Here is a 21,121-nt window from a genome sequence, read left to right as displayed (position 1 = left end):
TTTGGCCACAATGTCTGTAATGATGTTGCCAGCATTGCATATTACCTGCACATTGATGGAGTGCGTTGACTTACGGTTCCTGTATATGTGTTCAGTGGCTGCAGGTGGACAGAGTGGAATGTGGGTGCCATCTATGCAGCCTATCACGTGAGGGAAGTGTGCCAGTTGATAGAAATCAGTTTTGGTAAGTTCCGCAGGTCTGTCAGGGAACCGGATGTAATGATGCATTCTCTGCGTCATGGCCTCAAGGAACTTCCAGAAAAAACGGGACAGGCAGCTCTGGGACACTTCACCAACTGCAGCAATCACACTCTGGTAGCTCCCAGAGGCAAGCAGGTTTAGGCTACACAACACCTGCACATGGGGTGGGATGGCGTGCGCCCTTGGGGTTGGGTGCTCCAGGAGTGGGTGGAGGTCCCTAATCAAGTCTAGGATGGTTCTGGGGTGTAGCCTGTATCTCTGCAGTATCTCTGGCTCAGTCAGTTGGAATAGGGTGATCCTCTGCCTGTAGACCTGCTCCTCCCTTCTCCATACCCTCTCTCCTGCTGCCTGTAGCCGTAGCTGCTTTGCAATCCCGTGGAATGCCGCCATTCTGGTCAAACTGCTGCATTTTGGGCCCTTTTTTATAGCCTACACCTGGTTACCACCTGCTTTCAATCCATGATAAATACCGACTCTTAAATACCAAATTTCATGAAATTCAGTAGTTTTGGGGTTTCCTACATCTCGATGAACCTTTTTTACCATTTCTTATTTACCGATTCGGTAAATAAGAACTCGGTAAATAAGGATTCGGTAAATACCAAATCGGAAGAATACCGACTCATATTTACCGATTCAGGACATTTTTGGCACCTACATCTCAATTTCCAAATACCGGTCGGTAACGGCCGAAAATACCAAATTTTGGGCGTTACCGACGGGTATTTGGCTACCTACATCTGGCCTAGAGTGCCTTACAGCAGGAAACAGAAATAAAAATGGCTTCTCCTTAAGCTGTGGCATCCCTTGTGCATTGAAGAATGCTACCCATTTCATAAATCCTGGACCTTGTGAGCTAACACAGCTAAGAGAGCTCCTCCTGTCTTACACCATCACCTCAACCTGGATGCAGCGTTGTATTGTGTGTTGCCTTATACCCTGTGTCAGAAACAACAATCAGACAGAGGGCTGTATAAAGAGCTCGGGATTTAAAAATGCATCTTTTTTTGCAGTTGGTTTTTAAATTGTGTGTATGAAAATTTCACTTTTAGAAAGTGGGCATTTTCTTTCTTTAGCGCCCAGTGTAGGCGACAAGGAACAATGAAAACCTGCAGGAGTAAACGGAGGGATTGAAATTGAAAGTAGAGAGAGGCAAGTAAATAGAAAGAGGAGACAATCCATAAATATAAAGGAGACAAGAGACATAGAGGAAATAATAAAAAGGTAATAGGTAAAATGGCTAGTATTGGAAAATGGACAGGTGAGACAAGCTGTGGAGAAAAAGAAAAACAGATAGCGGAGAGATATAAAAAAGGATGGAGAAATACAAGGGTAAAGAGAGATACAAGACAGAATAGAGCGATACAAGAGAAAAAGGAGAAATATAAGGAAGAGATATTGAAAGGGGTGGGAGATGAATAAGGAAGAATGTACAATTGGCAGGAGAATGGATAAGAGGAGAATGAGAGAATGGAAATACAGTGGACAGCAGTGAAAGAGTGAAGGGTGGACTGTAGTTAGATATATAAATGGTCCAAAACACAGGACACAATGTGGAAAAGTAGGAATAAAGTGAAAAGATGGTTATGAGTGCACCAAAGGGGCACAGGAGAAAATTGAGAAAGAGTAAGGGATAGACACAGTGCAGAATGTAAACAACAGTGGCGAATAGAGAGGGAGGGGAAAGTGAAGAAATACAATTGAAGATGTCGGAGAGTGAAAATTGGAAAGTAACGATAGACGAAGGAATGGAGAGGGAGTGAAGTGCGAAGATACACAGGGAAGGATGTAGTTTTCCAGGAATAAGGTGGAAGTGCTGGGAAAAATTAATCATAAGGGGGACAAAGGAGGGAGAGTGAGAGGGACAAGACAATGCTGGAGAGGTGAGGTAATGGATATCATGGAGAATGGAAGGCTCGGTAAAGAATGTGGGGGAAGGGAAAGATAGAGTGATAAAAAGGAAACTGTGAGACCAAAAGGTGGTAAGTGCATACAAAGGAAGAGGAACAAAGCAAGAAGCTCTGAGATATTCAAGGAATGATGCCAGGATATTTATAGATACATATATGTATATATATATGCATAAAAGAAGGAGAGAACTCTGGGTAGTTCTCAAGTTTAGGTGGAAAGCAGTCTTGTTTAGAGCACTCTCAACACCAGCGACACTCTAGGGGCCAGATGTAGGAAGCCCTTTACCGGTCAGTAACAGCCGAAAATCGGTATTTTCGGCCATTACCGACCGGTATTGAGCTTTCGGGATGTAGGAGACCGAAAATCGTCCGAACCGGTAAATTTACCGAATCGGTAAATTTACCGAATCGGTAAAATACCGATTCGGAAATATTACCGAATTGGTAAATTTACCGAATCGCAGCGGTTTGCGATTCGGTAAATTTACCGAATCGGTAAATTTACCGAATCGGTAAAGTTACCGAATCGGTAAAATACCGAATCGGTAAATAAGAAGTGGTAAAAATGGATATTGAGATGAAGGGAAGCTCAGAAATACCGAATTTGCTTGAAATTCGGTATTGAAGAGTCGGTATTTACCATGGATTGGAATCAGGTGGTAAACAGGTGCAACCTATAAAAATGGACCCAAAATGCAATTCTTCTTGCACAATGGCGGCATTTTATGTCATTGCAAGACGGCTACGGCTACAGGAGGAAGGAGAGAGGGAATGGCAGAGAGAGGAGCAGGTGTACAGACAGAGGATAACCCTGTTCATGCTCACAGAGGCAGAGATACTCCAGAGGTACAGGTTGGCCCCAGACACCATCACGGAACTCATCAGGGACCTACACCCACTGTTGGAGCACACTACCCCAAGGGCACACGCTATTCCTTCCCACGTGCAGGTGCTGTGCAGCCTACACCTTCTTGCATCTGGGAGCTACCAGAGTGTGGTTGCTGCGGTAGGTGTGGTGACCCAGAGCAGCCTGTCAAGGTTTTTCCACAAATTCCTTGACGACATGTTACAGAGGATGGAGCATTATATATCTTTTCCTGCAACCCATGCTCAACTGGTCCAAACAAAATCTGACTTCTACCAGATGGCACGTTTCCTCAATATAATTGGCTGCATTGATGGCACGCACATTCCTATTTGTCCCCCTGCTGCCACCGAATATATATACAGGAATAGGAAGTCCACCCACACCATCAATGTGCAGGTGATCTGCAATGCAAAGTTCGCCATTACTGACCTTGTGGCAAAATTCCCTGGGAGTACCCACGACTCCTATATATTTCAAAACAGTGGCATCTATGCACGGCTGACTGCAGGGGAATTTGGTGAAGGATACCTCCTAGGTAAGACACAGTGTGCGACCCCTATAACACCTATTGCAGTAAGAAGTACATGAATGAATGTGAGTAATGTATTCCCATTACCTTTTAGGAGACAGTGCATATGCCCTCCGCTCCTTCATACTCACACCCTACCTCAACCCCTCAACACCCAGCCAAAGAGATATAACCGGGCACACAAGAGCACACGGAATGTGGTTGAGCGAACATTTGGCATCTGGAAAAGCAGGTTCAGATGCTTGCACAAGAGCAGAGGTGCAAGGCAGTATACCCCCATCACCTGCTGTAAGATCATAGCTGCCTGTGCTATGTTGCACAATCTCGCTGTAAAGAGGGGTACTGAGGTGGAGTTGTCAGACTATGAGGATCATGACAACGACATTGCTGTGCCTGAAACACAACCTGCTGGAATGTCAACACCAAGTGATGGCAGATACAGACGTGAGGAAATAACACGCAACTATTTCTGAGTAAGTGATGAGACAGAGACCTATATTGAAAGCACGTGAATGTGTTTTATTTAGTATATTTCTAGGTATGTTAAAGAACAAAAGTGCAACAGTAAGCGTTTCACAGCAATGCTGACAGTGAGCAAACACACACAGACAGGTGTTGAATCCACCCACCGTAGTTGTATATTGTCACTAGGCAGGTTTAAATGGCACAAATGTGCAACAGAAATATTATCATCTAGAAATTGAATGTCCAATGGCACTAGGCCATAGTATTAACTGTTCATTTGCGGCCACGCTTTGCACTGGCAGGTGTATGTGGCTCATCCTGTTCACTGGGCGTTTGGCCTGTACCCTCACCCTGTCGCCTGCTGCTCCTCCTTGTCTCTACGACATGGGGGCTTGCCGTGCTGCTCCTACTGGTGCTACCTTCAGTGTCCGGCATGTCAATAGCAGCAGTTTGTGCACTTCGAGCATTGAGTAGAGCCTCCAGCGCACCGGTCATTCCGGCTATGCCCCTTGTCAGCTGATTGCTGTTTTGAGTCAGGACTTCCTGACTATTCATGCTACGCCTGCATAGCAGGGATGTGGCTGTTGCCAGGCGGTGGATAGATTTCTCAGTTCTCTCTGCACGCTGCCTCTCCCTGTGCCTTGATGTTATTTCAGAGTCCAGTTTTGTGCATAGTTGCTGCATGGATTGGGTCATGTCATGCATGCCTGTTGCCATGCTCTTGTTAACTTCCACCAGTTCCCTGATGCCCTTACCAATTTCCTGCATGTTGATGTTGAGTTTGCGCATTTGTCTTTTACAGGACATGATGCCCTTGCCCTGCATCCTCTGAATCCTGACCATGGATCCCTCCAGGCCTTGGAAGTCACTGGACCCCTCCCCACGTGCACATACACTCCTTCCTTGTACTGTGCGGCGTCTAGTGGTACGTGGTACAGGCTCTGTGCTGGGCTGCAGTGTGGCAGTGATGTCAGCTTCAGGCAAGTTTTGTGACTCTTCACCCACCACTTCACCAGCAGCTGTCTCCATTACAATCAGTGGGGAAACGACATGCCTCCTGCTAGTGTGTGCAGCAGGTGTTTCAATTTCAAGGGATGCTGGCATTTCGGGTGACGAAACCAATAGTGGGGACTGTGAAGGTCTTGGGGAGGCCTGCATTTCTTCACTGATGTCAGGTTCTTGGGAAGGTGGCTGCCCACTCGGAACACCTGTGTCCCGTGATGCACTGGGACCTGGCTCATGACTGTCATCCCTCTCGGGTGCCGTGCCTTCTGCCTCCTGAGACTGCCTTCTGGATGTGTGACCTGTGGACATATGAGCACATATCAGCTAGGTGCAAATGTCTCACAGCCACTACAATTAAACATATGAAAATGCGCTTATTACATGCTGCCTGCCCTTCATTATGTCTGCATTCATTTGCCTTACTTGGTGGTTACAGTGCTGTTCGACATGCTCTTTCATTAACTGACTACATGTACCATGATGCATTGCTACTGTTTAGCACAGACACACTGGGACTGGGGCAACTTAGCTGCAAGGGGTGAGGGATGGATGAGGGTAAGAGGGGGATTTCTGTGCATGCATCTTACCTTTCCTAGTTGCAGCTTTTGCCGAGCTGTCCAATTCTCCCAGTCCATGGACGCTTTCAGGCTCCAAGGTTGTGGCTACCATCTCCTCCAGGTCGGTGAGGGGGGGTGCTGAGTTCTTTCCTCCACCTGTTTGCGAGGCCTGTTTGTGGTGGTCAGCTAATTTTTTTTTGTGAGGCTCCTTAGGTCATAAAACCTCTTTTTTAATTCTTCAATGACTCTGGTGGTCACTCCCACTGCATTTACTTTCTCTAGGATTTCAAGCCAATGCTTCCTTTTTGCTGATTCAGGCACAGTAAGGGAATGCCTTCCAAACAGTCTGTGGTGCACCTTTACCACCTCCTGCACAAGGACCTGGAGCTCCATGCTTCTGAATTTCAGCTTTCTTTTTCTTTCTGTCTGCTCTGTGTCCTTGCTGCTTGCCATGTTTAAATTTTAAAAGAGCACAAACTCTGTCTGCTGCTGCCCCAGTCTCTCTGCTCCAACTGCCTCTCCAGAACCTTCTAATTAGTTGCAGCTGCCTGTGTAGCCACTTCCTGGTAGGAAGGGGGAGAGTGGTTGCACCTGATTGGCTGTTGTGGTCAGTTTCACTTTTGCTTGCTGTCCGATTCGGTATTTACCGATTCGGTATTTACCGAATCGGTATTTCCAATGTATTCCTATGGGCATTTTGGCCCATAGGGATGAATGGGAAATACCGATTCGGTAAATACCGATTCGGTAATTACCGTTTCGGTATTTTCCGAAAGTCCGATACCGAATTTTACCGAATCGGTAAAAAATACCGATTTTTCCCCTACATTTCATTTACCGATTTTTGAATACCAAATCGGTAAAATTCGGTATTTAAGAATCGGTAAATTCAGATTACCTACATCTAGCCCCAAATCTGCTCACCTAAAATGTCTGCTTTTATATCAAAGTCTTTAAGCATAGGATTAGCACAGTGCCAACCACGCCGAGATAGAAAAGGACAAAAACTTTGGCCCTTTCTACAGCAAAGTGTTTAAGCATAGGACTAGCACAGTGCTGTCCTTGCCGAGCTGTAAAATGACAAAAGCCATTTACCACTCCAGGCAAATTATTACAGCTTTGAATTGGTGAAATACCAATCAAGCCAAGCTGAAATGAGTAAAATTAACCCCTGACACAGTGGTTCGCTCCAATTAGAGCTCTTCAGAGAGGTATAGCTTTGTCCAGACACAAGGGAGCACCCAGTATTAAGTCAAAAAATACCCTTTCAGGTATAGAGTTACGAATAAATTAACATAAATTATTTGTCACTCAATGCCTGAAAGGGTATTTTTTTCGATCTATCTATCTATCTATCTATCTATCTATCTATCTATCTATCTATCTATCTATCTATCTATCTATCTATCTATCTATCTATCTATCTATCTATCTATCTATCTATATATATATTTTTTTTTTCCCAACAATGTGCCCCTGCGCTTAGGTCACAGGCAGGCAAGCTTGATATGCATATTGAGTGATGTGCTGATCCAGTTCTGAATGTTCAGACGGCAGCCTCGCTCAGCTGGTAGTCGGTTCAGTCACAGCTGATGATGGTGCAGCTCTCCACGGCCGGACCGCCGTGATTTAAGTATTTCCAACTATGTGCCCCTGCGCTTAGGAGCACGCTCAACATCACTCGGCCAAAGGCTTTAAAGATGCAGCATGCCTTTCTGCTTCATAATTCATTTCAAAGCCAACGCGTTTCAGGGTTCCACGACCCCTTCTTCTTGGGCAAGACAATGGCATTTAGAACTCGCTTGGTTAAAACTTCCGGTATTTATTCATTTGCATATTAACCCCAATTAGCATGCGCACAGCGCTAAAACTTTCCAAATGCACGATGGGACATGGAGTCCTGAAGCGAGCATGAGTGTTCCTTTGGTAAGTTAAATGTCCAAATTGTACTTGATAATATCATTATTTCCTTCGTAGGTAATGTCACAGGCAGGCAAGCTTGATATGCATATTGAGTGATGTGCTGATCCAGTTCTGAATGTTCAGACGGCAGCCTCGCTCAGCTAGTAGTCGGTTTCAGTCACAGCTGATGATGGTGCAGCTCCTCACGGCCGGACCGCCGTGATTTAAGTATTTCCAACAATGTGCCCCTGCGCTTAGGAGCGCGCTCAACATCACTCGGCCAAAGGCTTTAAAGATGAAGCATGCCTTTCTGCTTCATAATTCATTTCAAAGCCAACGCGTTTCCGGGTTCCACGACCCCTTCTTCTTGGGCAAGACAATTGGCATTTAGAACTCGCTTGGTTTAAATTTCCGGTATTTATTCATTTGCATATTTACCCCAATTAGCATGCGCACAGCGCTAAAACTTTCCAAATGCACGATGGGACATGGAGTCCTGAAGCGAGCATGAGTGTTCCTTTGGTAAGTTAAATGTCCAAATTGTACTTGATAATTTCATTATTTCCTTCGTAGGTAATGTCACAGGCTGGCAAGCTTGATATGCATATTGAGTGATGTGCTGATCCAGTTCTGAATGTTCAGACGGCAGCCACGCTCAGCTGGTAGTCGGTTTCAGTCACAGCTGATGATGGTGCAGCTCCCCACGGCCGGACCGCCGTGATTTAAGTAGTTCCAACAATGTGCCCCTGCGCTTAGGAGCGCGCTCGACATCACTCGGGCAAAGGCTTTAAAGATGCAGCATGCCTTTCTGCTTCATAATTCATTTCAAAGCCAACGCGTTTCAGGGTTCCACGACCCCTTCTTCTTGGGCAAGACAAATGGCATTTAGAACTCGCTTGGTTTAAATTTCCGGTACTTATTCATTTGCATATGCTCATGCTCGCTTCAGGACTCCATGACCCATCGTGCATTTGGAAAGTTTTAGCGCTGTGCGCATGCTAATTGGGGTTAATATGCAAATGAATAAATACCGGAAATTTAAACCAAGCGAGTTCTAAATGCCATTTGTCTTGCCCAAGAAGAAGGGGTCGTGGTACCCTGAAACGCGTTGGCTTTGAAATGAATTAGGAAGCAGAAAGGCATGCTGCATCTTTAAAGCCTTTGGCCGAATGATGTCGAGCCCGCTCCTAAGCGCAGGGGCACATTGTTGGAAATACTTAAATCACGACGGTCCGGCCGTGGGGAGCTGCACCATCATCAGCTGTGACTGAAACCGACTACCAGCTGAGCGAGGCTGCCGTCTGAACATTCAGAACTGGATCAGCACATCACTCAATATGCATATCAAGCTTGCCTGTCTGTGACATTACCTACGAAGGAAATAATGAAATTATCAAGTACAATTTGGACATTTAAATTACCAAAGGAACACTCAAGCTCGCTTCAGGACTCCATGTCCCATCGTGCATTTGGAAAGTTTTAGCGCTGTGCGCATGCTAATTGGGGTTAATATGCATATGAATAAATACCGGAAATTTAAACCAAGCGAGTTCTAAATGCCATTTGTCTTGCCCAAGAAGAAGGGGTCGTGGAACCCTGAAACGCGTTGGCTTTGAAATGAATTAGGAAGCAGAAAGGCATGCTGCATCTTTAAAGCCTTTGGCCGAATGATGTCGAGCCCGCTCCTAAGCGCAGGGGCACATTGTTGGAAATATATATATATATATATATATATATATATATATATATATATATATATATATATATATATATATATATATATATATATATATATATATATATATATTGGGGTACTGGGGTAGAGGCTACGTGTTCCAAGGGTGTTAGAGACCCCTTGCACAATATGGGCTATTTTTATTACCCTCCTAGGGATGTTTGTATTACACTCCTAGGGAACACATTTTTCTGTTAGCTGCAGTAGAGACGATGGCACTTTGCTACCCTGCTGCAAATAATTTCTAGTTCCAAAGTTACAGTGACTACTCCTTTTTCCAAAACAAAAACTTCCTTTGGAGTATATCTACTTCAAAGACCAAAAGGGGTATAAGTATTGAACCTGTAACCGCACATCTTTAGAACACTGCTGGATTGAGAACTCTGCCAAGAAAAAAAGTTGAAGAGCTGTCAGGAGGAGCACTGCCCCTTCCTGTGTGTTGCTATGTGGGATTGGCCTACAGTAGCTGCCTCTGTCTTTGAGCAGTGAAAGAACTGAACTTTGCTCTAGAATCCTCCTTTTCCAAGGTTCTCAAAGGGCTTATGTGTGCTTGCCTCCTGTTGGAAGTCTCTGGGCCATCAAAGAGTTCTCCTGCAGAATCCCTGAACTCCACTGCTGGGAAGATAGATATGACCTGCCAATTGATGCCTGAACCAATTCTGGGCCCTTGGAGGTTGTTCCTGCTGCAAAAGACTACAAAATTGATGCAACACCCTACCAGCGCCTGTCTTTCCAACTCGCCACCGCCATGCAGGGTTACTTTCCAAGCTCCGCCGCTGTGCGGCCCACAACAAATGACATAACACCTGTTCGCAGCTCGAAGTACTGCCGAAGCCTTACCACAGTGTACCGTTTCTCCACAGTCCAAGACCATCACACTGACTCCAATGCAGGCCCTGCTGGGCTGCTGAAAGAAACTACGCATCACCAGTCCCGGACTGAAAGAATCAATGCAATGCCTCTTTGCTGCCACCTTGAATTCCAGCGCGTCCAGATTGCCATGCATCACATCTGTGTGTGCAGATTTCCACCACATCACCCAAAGACCAGAAACGGATTTTGACACATTGCTGACCCTTACAGACCGGAACTTTATCGCTTCCCCAGGGACTTTGGGAACCGACACATCGCTGTTTTTTCCGACACTTCCCTCCTCTGTGGCTGTTTTTCCTTCTGTATTTTGATGCATGAAATGTACTTTAATTAAAACCACAGCATCTATAAAGGTCTATGGGGGCAACCTAGGATGAGGTGAAGTCAGGATTACAGCCCCTCGGGTGTCGGTCTGCACTGTATCTGCGGTGTGGCTCAATTTAATTTAGGAGGATGGATGGATGTACATCAGTACAACGCGATCATTTTGATCGCGGTACTTTACAACGCGGTTTTCACAACGAAAGTCGTTACAACGACTTGCGTTGGAGGGGCTGGATTGAGGATTAATTTAATTTTCTATTCCAACTCCAGCCCACGTAACAGTAAGGAAGGTGTTGGAATAGAAAATCAAACTATTCCTTAAGCAAGAGCGCCATCCAGCGCAAGTTGTAGTAAAACACAGCGTTGTAAAGGATGTTTCCCGGATGGAGGCTCTAGTGTCAGAGGAAATCAATCAGGGGTGAGTAAATTGCCCACAGCATCTCATTCTGTGGTTACAACGCAGCCCAGGGGATCCATGCTGAACTCCTCGAGCCCCCCCTTCTCGTATTCTGAGGAAGAACTGCCTGCAGAGGAAGAAATCACCCTCTATGTGCCGGGGTCAAAATTTCGACAATCTCCCCCAGTGAAATAAAACAGACACTGTTTGAGATATACTTTTGTCACACAAAGGGAGCTGAGGTGTACTTTGCATATCCTGATGGCCCATCACAATGCTGATGGGCCTACCTGAGCTAAAGTGGTGGCAGCAGTTGCCACTGACAGCTGTGGCTGTGCTCACACAAAGCTTTCTGCACCCCCCAGTAGTGTGTGTGGAGCAAGGTCAGGGAAAGACAGGTTTTGTGCACTACTAAGACTTTCCTTTGAAGTTTGCCTACTTCGAAGGCAGAAACTGATATAAGTATTGGAGCTGTGACACCATAACTTCAGAACACTTCTGGACCTAGAGGAGATTCTGCCAAGAAGAAGAGCTGGTGTAGCTGTAGGAATAGTACTGCCACTATGCCTATTGCTGTGTTGTGCTGGCCTACTGCTTGCTGCTTCTCTCTTGGAGAGTGAAAAGACTGGACTTTGTTTTCATCATCCTGCTTGCCAAGGTTATCCAAGGGCTTGTGCTTGCATCCTGTTAAGAAGATTCAGGTCAATCAAAGACTTCCAATGCAGCCCCAGAACTCCTATTCTGGAAGTTCCGATCTGCCAAGTTGTGCCAGGTACAGTACTGGGCTCTTAGTGGTGTATTCTGCTGTAAGAAAAGAAGTAAATCTACACACCAGTCTTCAGCGCCTGTTTTTTTCCACCGCAAGCCTGTCGTACGGTTGAGAAAACCAATGCATCGCTGTGGCACAGCCAAATATTCAACCCAGTGCCTGCTATGCAGGCAGAAAATCATCTCAGCCCAAGTACCAAGCATCATGTTTCTGACATCTGAAACACCAGCTTTGACTCCGAAGCAGGATCTGCTGTGCAGCTGAAGATTTGATGCATCACCTGCTTGCAGCTGGGAAAATCAATGTAGGGCCTGTATCGACCCCAGCATGTTCAGATTTTCCATGCATCACACCTGTGTGCCAAGTTCTGCTATGACGTTACAAAACAGTAAGAAACCAAGGTCGCATTTCCAGAAATCGATGCATCACCTCCCTTTACAATAAGGAACCAGCGCATCATCTCTCCTGACAGTAAGGAACCGACACATCACCCCCATTTGGAGTAGGGAACTGTAGCATCGCTAGGTTTTCCGGTGCCTCACCTCCCCTGTGCCTGTTAACATCCTTGATTTTGACTCATCCCAGGGGGTATGTACTAAAAGTGATGTATCCATATTTTTCAATGGCTGAATTATTTTAAACCTTTTAAAAGTGATATCTTTTCTTTTGTATGTTGTTTTTTTTCTATTTTGGCTATGTTTCACTCATATAAAGATTGGATATTTTTCTAAACTGGTGTGGTGTCCATTTGTATTGTTTTCACTTTGCTACTTTGTGTGTATGTACAATGCTGTACACATTGCCTCTGAGATAGCCCTGACTGCTCATGCAAAGCTACCGATCGGGTGAAAAGGGGTTTTCCTAGGTGTGTTACCACCTTAGCCTGAAGGGTGCCTACTTGTACTAGCAACTGCCAACTAGAGACCCCCATTTCTAACAGTTGTAAACCCAGTAAGGCACAATTATTGTGTTTGGGTGATTTTAATAATAAATGCTATTTATATCTGTAGATCTTTACATTTTAAAGTGGGTTAATGAAAATTCATCTCTCATGTTGTTGTGTGAATAGCATCATTGATGGTGCGTTCTGTGGTGAACAGGACTACCCATGTCCACCAAATATAGTGTAACGGACTTGGGCAGCAGAAATCAGAATGCCCTGAACTGTGGGGAAGAAAACTACCTGCGTATAAGGGCTATTCGTTTGTAGGTGATCATTTAAAAAAGTGTTTGTTACTTTTTTGTATGTTTTTAAGATTTGGCACAATTTGTTACTAACAATAGTCCAGATTTTAAAACATATTCATATGATTTAATACACAATCTGTACCATTGATAAATATATTTTGTAACTTTTACATTTATTAGTATTTTGCACAAGGAAACCCATTTTTGTGAAAGAAATTCCGTAATATTAATGTTGTAAATCACTGGTCACCTAGAATAATCCATATCTTGTTATTACTTATTGCATGAAAAGCAAAACATTGACAATACTCCCGCAATTTGCTATTGCACAAATTACCCATAAGCATGTATGACTTTGACAGCAATACAGTAATAAATCTAGATGGCTCCCCAGATCCTGCATATGATTTCCTAATTACTGGAGTAATTTTCACATGTGCATTTTGCTTTCAGATTATAATCCTTGGCCTACTAACTACTAACATAGTAATGAAAGCCAGTATTTCTTACCCAAGGGTAACACTAGATCAGCTGATTCTTGAGGTTTCAAAGTGGACCAGGTCCTTGTGGAAGCTATCTTGTACATATACATTTGGATGACTAATGGGCATAGCGTATGCTGCAGTATTGGCCTGTTTTGAGTTTGCCGGAAGGGAAAGTAATGCCTGTAATGTCGCGCTGACTAAGGCAACTCCACACAAGCACAGGGGTGTTGTTTGGTGAGACCCCGCGTACGGGTGTAAGTTGGTATCGTCTGGCGTACAGCCAGGAGGGCGGGGGTGGCTAACCATTGGGGTGACCACGAGAGTGAGCACTCTGGCTGCATGGCCATTGCCCTCTTCACACCGGTCCAGCCGACAGCAATACAGTGCCTACTGTATTCAGTGCTATGGATCCCTTTCATTGTTGACTTTACAGCTCATTTGCAGGTTGTGATGCCCGAGGTGGACTGGTTGTGGTTCTGCAGTTTGCTTATAGTTTTGATTTGGCACGGTTTGTTGTTAGTATATAAGTAAAGTGTTATTTAGTCAATAGCATGCATATTCTTTATGTTTTCTATCAGATTTGGATGTAATAAACCCTAGCTGATCAACACACTGTTTTAAAAATAAAAAGATTTGTATTTTCAATCACTTTACTTGCAACACGTGAACCTGCCACATCCCCCTGCGGGCTGAATTCAGTTAGGGCCCACAGCTCAATATTCAGATCTTTCTGCCCAGTAAGGTTTTTCTTCAAACCTTTTGTTTTGAAATAGAATTCACAGCCAAGCAGAGCGTTGCAGGATAGGATCAATACACAATGTTATTGAAACCGTGTCATGATGTGATAACAACTCAAGATGAATCATTTTTCTCAAGGATACAGAAGATCTATCTTTTGTATGAAATGATATTATCGAGTAACAAATTAGGTTTTCTACTTAGTTAAAAAATGTTACATTGTTTTGCAGAAAAATACTTTAATTCATTGACAACTATGATTCATATTAGTGTTAAATGAAGAATAAACTGTTTAATTGATTTTGTTTGCTGATTAAGACAGCCGAGTGTACTTCACTTAGCACTGCAGTTACTCCATATCCACCAGGAACTGAAATGTCATTTTTTCTGAGATATGATTTTTTCTCCATTGCAATTTTCAAGACAGTGACAATGGAAGCTCCTCCTGGTATGCTCCACCACCCACTCACTCGTAAAAAAATAATAATGTTTCTATTAAATGCCTTTTGGGGTTTAAAATGTAATTAGATGTTGACCCAGAGCAAGAGAGAAAAAGGAAAAAAAGGGTGAGGGAAGGAAGAACAGGAAGATAGGAACGCAGAAAGTAAAGAAAAGCTAGTAGGGACTCAAACTATCCAGGAAGCTGAAAACAAAGAGGCAAAATGTGTATGGCAGTGAAAGAAAGAGGTATGAGGAGTAATGAAGGCTTACCGGCTCATAGTATTTAGCAACTACTGCTTATCGGTTGGGGAGTAAGTGTCCTTGCAACTGGCAGAAGTGCTGAAATGCAAGATTGCATAACAGGACTATTTTCTCACCAACATTTCTACAAAACCAACAGCATCATTTACAAAGCTGTCACGACCAGAAGAACAGACAAGCTCTGTTGATTCACAACACACCTGCAACCAGGACAATGTTAAAAAAAAACAGCAGGACTTTTCCACTTTTGTAACCTGGCGATGCCCTTTCTGGCTTTGTTTTCCTAAATACAGCCAGATAATAGAAGTTCGAGATCCACTGGCACCAAGGACTTGTCAATATGCCAAATCAAGACAGAAAGCCAGTTGGACTGCATCTACCTCCAATAGACTGCACACTACATTAATGAGATGCACAATTGACAACAATCAATCCTGTTGTAGTACATACAATATCATTCAGAACTATTATGAAAATCAACAAAATAGTGGAAACAATACTTTTTAGATGGGTGAACAGTAAAAAAAACCTGTAAGATGTTAGTGATTTCATAAAACTTTTTTATAATAGTATTTCCAATCCCACCCACATCTCATCGGCTAACTAATTTAAACTCAGCACTAAAAGGAGCCAAATTCCAGTTTCAAAGATGGTTGATACCTCTCCTGAACAATACAGCCCATTTTATCCTTGTGTACATCAGTAGGTAAGCATATAAGAACATTGAGCATAGACTGGATGTGCCTGTGAGTAGCCTCCATCAAAGAATGATGATTACTAAGGGTGGTAAGTTTACACTGGTCCCCTGGCTGAGTTTGCAGAGTTTTTTATGCTTGGAGTGCGGTGTTCTGCCCGCTTGCAGCACAAAGTTCAGCAGAAATTCTGCCAACTGGCGAGTGGTGGAGTTTTCTTGCATGGTAATTAACAATGCTAAGTTGGAGAGCGTGAAAAAATGAGTGCTAGCCTGCCTCCTAGGAAGATTTCTAAATGCTGCTACTCAAGCGGCAGAAAGTAGCAGTGCCCTCTGTTGCCCTGTGTGGTGCTGTTTGCTTTGGTTTTACAGCTGCCAGCACTAAATAGCAGCCCGAGCAGTGCAACGGACAAAAATGCCTTTGCTCTTAATACTCAGAGATTTTAGGTAACACCGCGGAATTCTGCGAAGTAAATCTCTGTGAGTTCCGCCTACTTCCAATGATTACAGCTCTGTATGGCCTTTATCTTGAGCTTCTGGTATGCAGTACATCAATGTGATATTCAGTTTGTCCACTCCCATTTGTCCTCTTCAGAGTCCTTTATAGTACGAGATACTGATACCAATGAGGCTTTTTTATTGTCTCATGATCACTAATCCCCCCCTACTGGACTCCAGTGTTGAAGAGGATCCAGTTTTGTTTTTGTTTCACTTTCACCTCTTTTTTAGTCTCAAGGTCAGTCTTCTTCTTGCCGGAATCATAATTTAAATTGTTGGTTTGGTGTTGAGATTTTATGGTACAAGCACCTAAAGTATCATGGGCCGCCAAGGTGTAAACTTCTGAAAAAAATCTTAGACAGTTCTTGTAAATAATCCTGAAGAGGAATAGCTGCTGTCTGACTGCTGGTGCACTGCCAGGACTGTGGCTTCTCCTCAAATGGTTCTCCAAACCATTGAGGAAAAATTATATCAAAATGACCCATTAATTTAATTGCTAACTCAAAGCAGGTTCAGCTCCATAATCATTTTGTGTTTGTTTTAACACGTCTAATGAGGGTGTGCCATGTGTAGTAGTATATATACTTACATTTCATTTCAAAATCTTTATTTCGACATTTTTTCAGTCATAAAAGATTACAGTAAAAACAGTTATGCAACCATAAAATTCTCCTTACATAAAACAGGTTTAATAAATAAGTTAAAACACATGATATGTGATCACAATACAGAATCAGAGTATAAAATTGCCCCTGGGTGCCGCTGTAATGAGGGAGCATCTTTTGGACCACATTGCTAGGAGGAACTTAGACAGTGCAAAGACAATGTGTGGGGATGTATCAGTCTTAAACACTCTTATTGCAACCAGCCATTTGTCAAATCCCATGTTCTTGCATAAGGGTATTAGCCAGTAATTTCTTTCTATACTTACAAATACTGTTCCTCAAGCAGATATACTTAACTACAGGTGGTACCATATCAAGTGGAACCCAGATCCTAATTCTATCCTGTGGAGTTTTGTGAAGATAAACCATTTCAAGCTGATTAGTTTTATTAACAATCCACAGCATGTTATTGCGGGTGTCTTCCCCATAACAGCATCAATAGTCTGTAGACTAACTGCCTGCACCATTGTAGGCACTTGTACAGCAGCGGAAACAAATGCTCTTGTAGCCGTCCACTGTAGAGCATACTATACTATGCTATGCAATGCTATTAAACCTTCTAAAGCATGTGGCTACCCAAAGACTTCCCAGCACTAACAGAGCCATAGTGTTGCATCTGAGCTACCCGAGCACATGTGAGAAGGATTTTTTGTGGGAGTAGAGCCAAGCCTAAAGCTGTTTCCTAAACCATGTCTCATTGTCTAGGCATCTTAATTCTAAGGGCAGTGTGTTTCAGAGTTGAGGAATAAGATGTGAGAAGGTTCTGTAGCCCCGTCTAGTCCTGTGAATTCTGGGCACCATCAGAAGTCGGGCAGTAGTTGAAGCCCTACTGGGGATGTGAGGTGTCAAAAGTGCCCTAATCAAGGAGAGTTCTTTGGAGTTAAGCCCTTTATCAGCTAGACAAAGTGTCTTGAATGTAATCCTTTCCTCAATGGGAAGCCAGTGAGGGGAGGCTAAGTCATTTTTAGCTAATACGCATTTTAGGATGTTGCGTAGAGTCCTAGCTGCCACATTTTGGATGCGCTGGAGCCTCTTAGTAACATATATTGGGGAGTCTATTCTATTAGAGATTTAGTAGATTGAGGCCCCACGCCAGGCACACTGATAAGTGTTAAGAAAATGTATCACAGTATCTAGAGCACCATCCTCATAAACAACAGGAGTATGCAACACTGCTCTAATATAGGAAACGGTTGAAGATGCACATCTTTAAAGAACACTACATCACTACTGTGCAGTCCATGGTCCATGCCATGAAGGAAAGGGGTGCATGCAGACAGGGAGGCACAGCATGTGCCCTTTCTGCATGCCTCTCCGTGCACAGGGCCAACAGGGGGCCGTGTATGGCCCTCTTTGTTTCCCCACCACCAGCCTTTTCATGGCAAGCTCTCTGCCTTGAAGGTCGGGAAACTCGTAATATGCTTGGGTTGCTGCAGGGGCACTGCCGAGAATATTGCTACCCCAGACCATTGCAAGACATCCCTGGCGGGTACGGTGGTCCCAAAACAGTCTGACTGCCATGCTCATAATAAGGAGGTCGGACCACTGATACATCAGTCCCCGACCACCACTGCACATCCAACACTGGTTTGGCAGTCCGGTGGACCGACAAACTTGTAATCAGGCCCTAAGTTCTCTCTTACCATTTGTTGACGTCATGGTGTACAGTGCTCAGCTGCCTTTTCTGAATGTTTGCATTATAGAAATACCACATATCTACAAATAGGAACTCACAGGTTAAGATTACCTCCGTTCTGGGGAAAGATACATTCCAACACCGAGCAAGGCAGATTACCAGATGTATATCTGCTCAGGCTACACGTCAATCCAGAAACACAAAAAACCAGAGGTGATGTGAAAAGTAAGAGAGAAAAGAGGGTAGCAGCTTGGTCTTCAAGCAAGGAGGCTGGGAGGCAGCACCTCATTCAGCAGACCAAAGCAACTAAAATGGCCCTTAAATATACATTCAATGTGTGTATAGCAATTTTGTTTTCTTTGTTGTTGGAGTTTACATAAATATGTGCAAAAGAAAAGTGCACAATGTGAAGACGTAAGCATTATTGTATGTCTGTAAGTACGTACCGTCTCTATTGATTCACGACACACCTGCAGCCAAGACGATGTTTAAAACAAACAGCAGGACTTATCCACTTATGCACCCTGATGATGCCCTTTGTTTTCCTAAATACAGCCAGATAATAGAATTTCTAGAACCACTGGCATCAAGGACCAAGCAAACCCCTATCATAAGGCAGCAGAGCACTGTTCGGGGTTGGGATCAATGTGCGATTGGAAGGGTAGCTGGTTTCTAAGAATGAAAGTGGACTATTACTGCATAATGCTGAAGTGTTCCCTAAAGAGGAATGCCTTCAACTCTTTCCCAAATTAGAGCACAGGGAGGATAGTTTCCAATATTACTCCAAACAGGGAGAATGAGTGGTGTCTTGTTTTTGTTCTTTCCTGTTCTTCTTCTTCTCCAGTTAGATGGTGTTCTGTCTGTGGGTGCGCTGCTAGACAAGAATAATGAAGAGTTTATCAGAGAGATAGGCAGAGGTTACAGTAAAGATGATTGTGTAGCCTGAGGTCAGCGAAACCTTCTCAGCTTGAATGGACAGAGTAAAGGCATCCGTCTGAAGTTACTTGATTAACAACTGGACATAACTTGGCATAGGGCTTGCTGTTCCTTAGCAAATCTGCTTTGTATATTCCAAAGGAAAGAGGGGCAGATTTACAATAACTGGCGCATCCCCAGGGATGCGCAAGTTATTGTGCGCCGCAGCTCCGCCACCCATGGTGCGCCGCATTTACAATGCGGCACACCATGGGGCAAAAAACGGCACAGATGCATGACGAATCTGTGCCGTAAAGGCGGTGCATTGCTGGGGTTGCGTCGCAAGCGCGACGCAGCTCCAGCAATGCTCTGGGGGGCCCTATCTGTCCAATGCTGCATCAAGCCTTACGCCTGCTTCAAGCAGGCGCAGGGTTTTGACGCAGCATTGGCCTAAAAGTGCCTGCGTGAAATCTTGTAGATTTCACGCAGGCACTTTTGCAAGGTGCACCTGCCCCGGAACGCCCACCCTGCGCCGGAACGCCCACAGGTGGCGCAGGACTTTACAACGTGACGCATCTGCCTAGATGCGCCACGTTGTAAATGGGTCGAAGGGATGCACCACGTTTACGCCGCTGTTGCGTGACGCAACGGCGGCGTAAACGCGGCGCAAGTCCGACATAAGGCTGCCCCAGAGTTTTTAGCCTCTCTTTAACATTCTGACTCTGGAGTCTAGAGTCTGAGCCTCTGGGAAAGAGATAATTATTTGTATCACTAGTTCAAGTTCAAAAGTACTTTATTTGGTTAAAAACAGAGAATAACCATAAAAGTAGCATGAGAAAGTACAAATTACACTGGGTCAGAAAATCTCAACAAAAGAACATATCAGAAAAACAAAACATAAATATAACATAAGAATTAATTCATTCCTAGGGTTTTACGACAGTTAAAAACTAATTTAAAAAATTCAGCAAGTGATGCTACCATAAAAACAGTTTCCATTTTTTGAAACTCTAAAAACGCTAGGCGACATCTATATACATTTAAGTCTTTAAGAATGGGGATAATAAGTTTTCTACGATAAAAAGTGTAAAATTTACAAAAGAATAAAATGTGAATATCGGATTGTGGGGACACATCATCACATGCATAAGTCTTTCGACCAACAATTCATCACAGGAAAAGATAATAACCTAAAAACGATGTTAAATCTAAACCTGGTTAAAAGGAAACGTTCGTGGTTGGACATGTATAAGGATAGATATGGCTGTAGTTTCTCTCCACTTATAATTGCCTGATGGGCAGAAACGGTCTTTTTTTTCACCTCCTCCATTTGTCTTTTTTCCCTGAGGTGAGCAATGCACAGATTTTTCAGTCCTCTTCTTGAGATGTGTACCATCGATAGTGGATCCTCAAAATATTGAGCACAACTTAATTCTTCAAGGAAATGTCTAACATAGCATATCCATTTAAAATTATTAATATTGTCCAATGCTAGGACATCCTTAAAAATAGCCCGGTTAACCACACACTCATCATTTATCCAAACCCTGTGCCATAAAAGGATCGGCTGGATCTTAATTATGTCAGTGACAAACACCAATCCCAGTTCAGCATGGCATATGAAGGTCGCAGTACTTTCAGGGACGGACAAGATATGACGTAAAAACTTATTTTCCATGATTTGAATTGTACTAACATTTGAGTAACCCCACAATCCTGAGCCATAAGTAGCTACTGCTATACAAGTGGCATTATAAATAGTTAAAATTTCCTTTATGGGTCTTTTCCCTAGCTTTTTTATAAAACACTGTAAAGCCATAATGGTTTTGGAAAATAACAGGGTTCTAGCATTGATTGCAGTAGTCCATGAGCCACTTTCATGAAACAAAATGCCCAGATAAGGGAAAGTAGAAGTCATCTCTAAGGGATTGGAATTTATAAAAATGGGTTTCAAATGCCTGCTTCTTTTTGTCCCACAGTACATAGACAATGTTTTGGAACAGTTAGTTTTTAAGTCCAAGCTAAGCATGGAACTATTAAAAGATGTGACCAGAGTTGAAGTGCCATT

At 43.6% G+C, this 21,121-nt stretch overlaps 1 protein-coding gene across 1 annotated transcript in view; it reads left to right on the top strand.

Annotated features, from left to right (window-relative positions):
• NELL1 (neural EGFL like 1) overlaps nucleotides 1-21,121 on the top strand; it is a 3,494,430-nt gene that overhangs the window by 2,531,376 nt on the left and 941,933 nt on the right. The gene's annotated exons all lie outside the window — the stretch shown is intronic.

The sequence above is a fragment of the Lissotriton helveticus genome, chromosome 3_2 (assembly GCF_964261635.1).
Source record: "Lissotriton helveticus chromosome 3_2, aLisHel1.1, whole genome shotgun sequence".
NCBI classification, from domain to species: Eukaryota; Metazoa; Chordata; class Amphibia; order Caudata; family Salamandridae; genus Lissotriton; species Lissotriton helveticus.
This window is presented reverse-complemented; position numbering and strand designations above follow the sequence as displayed.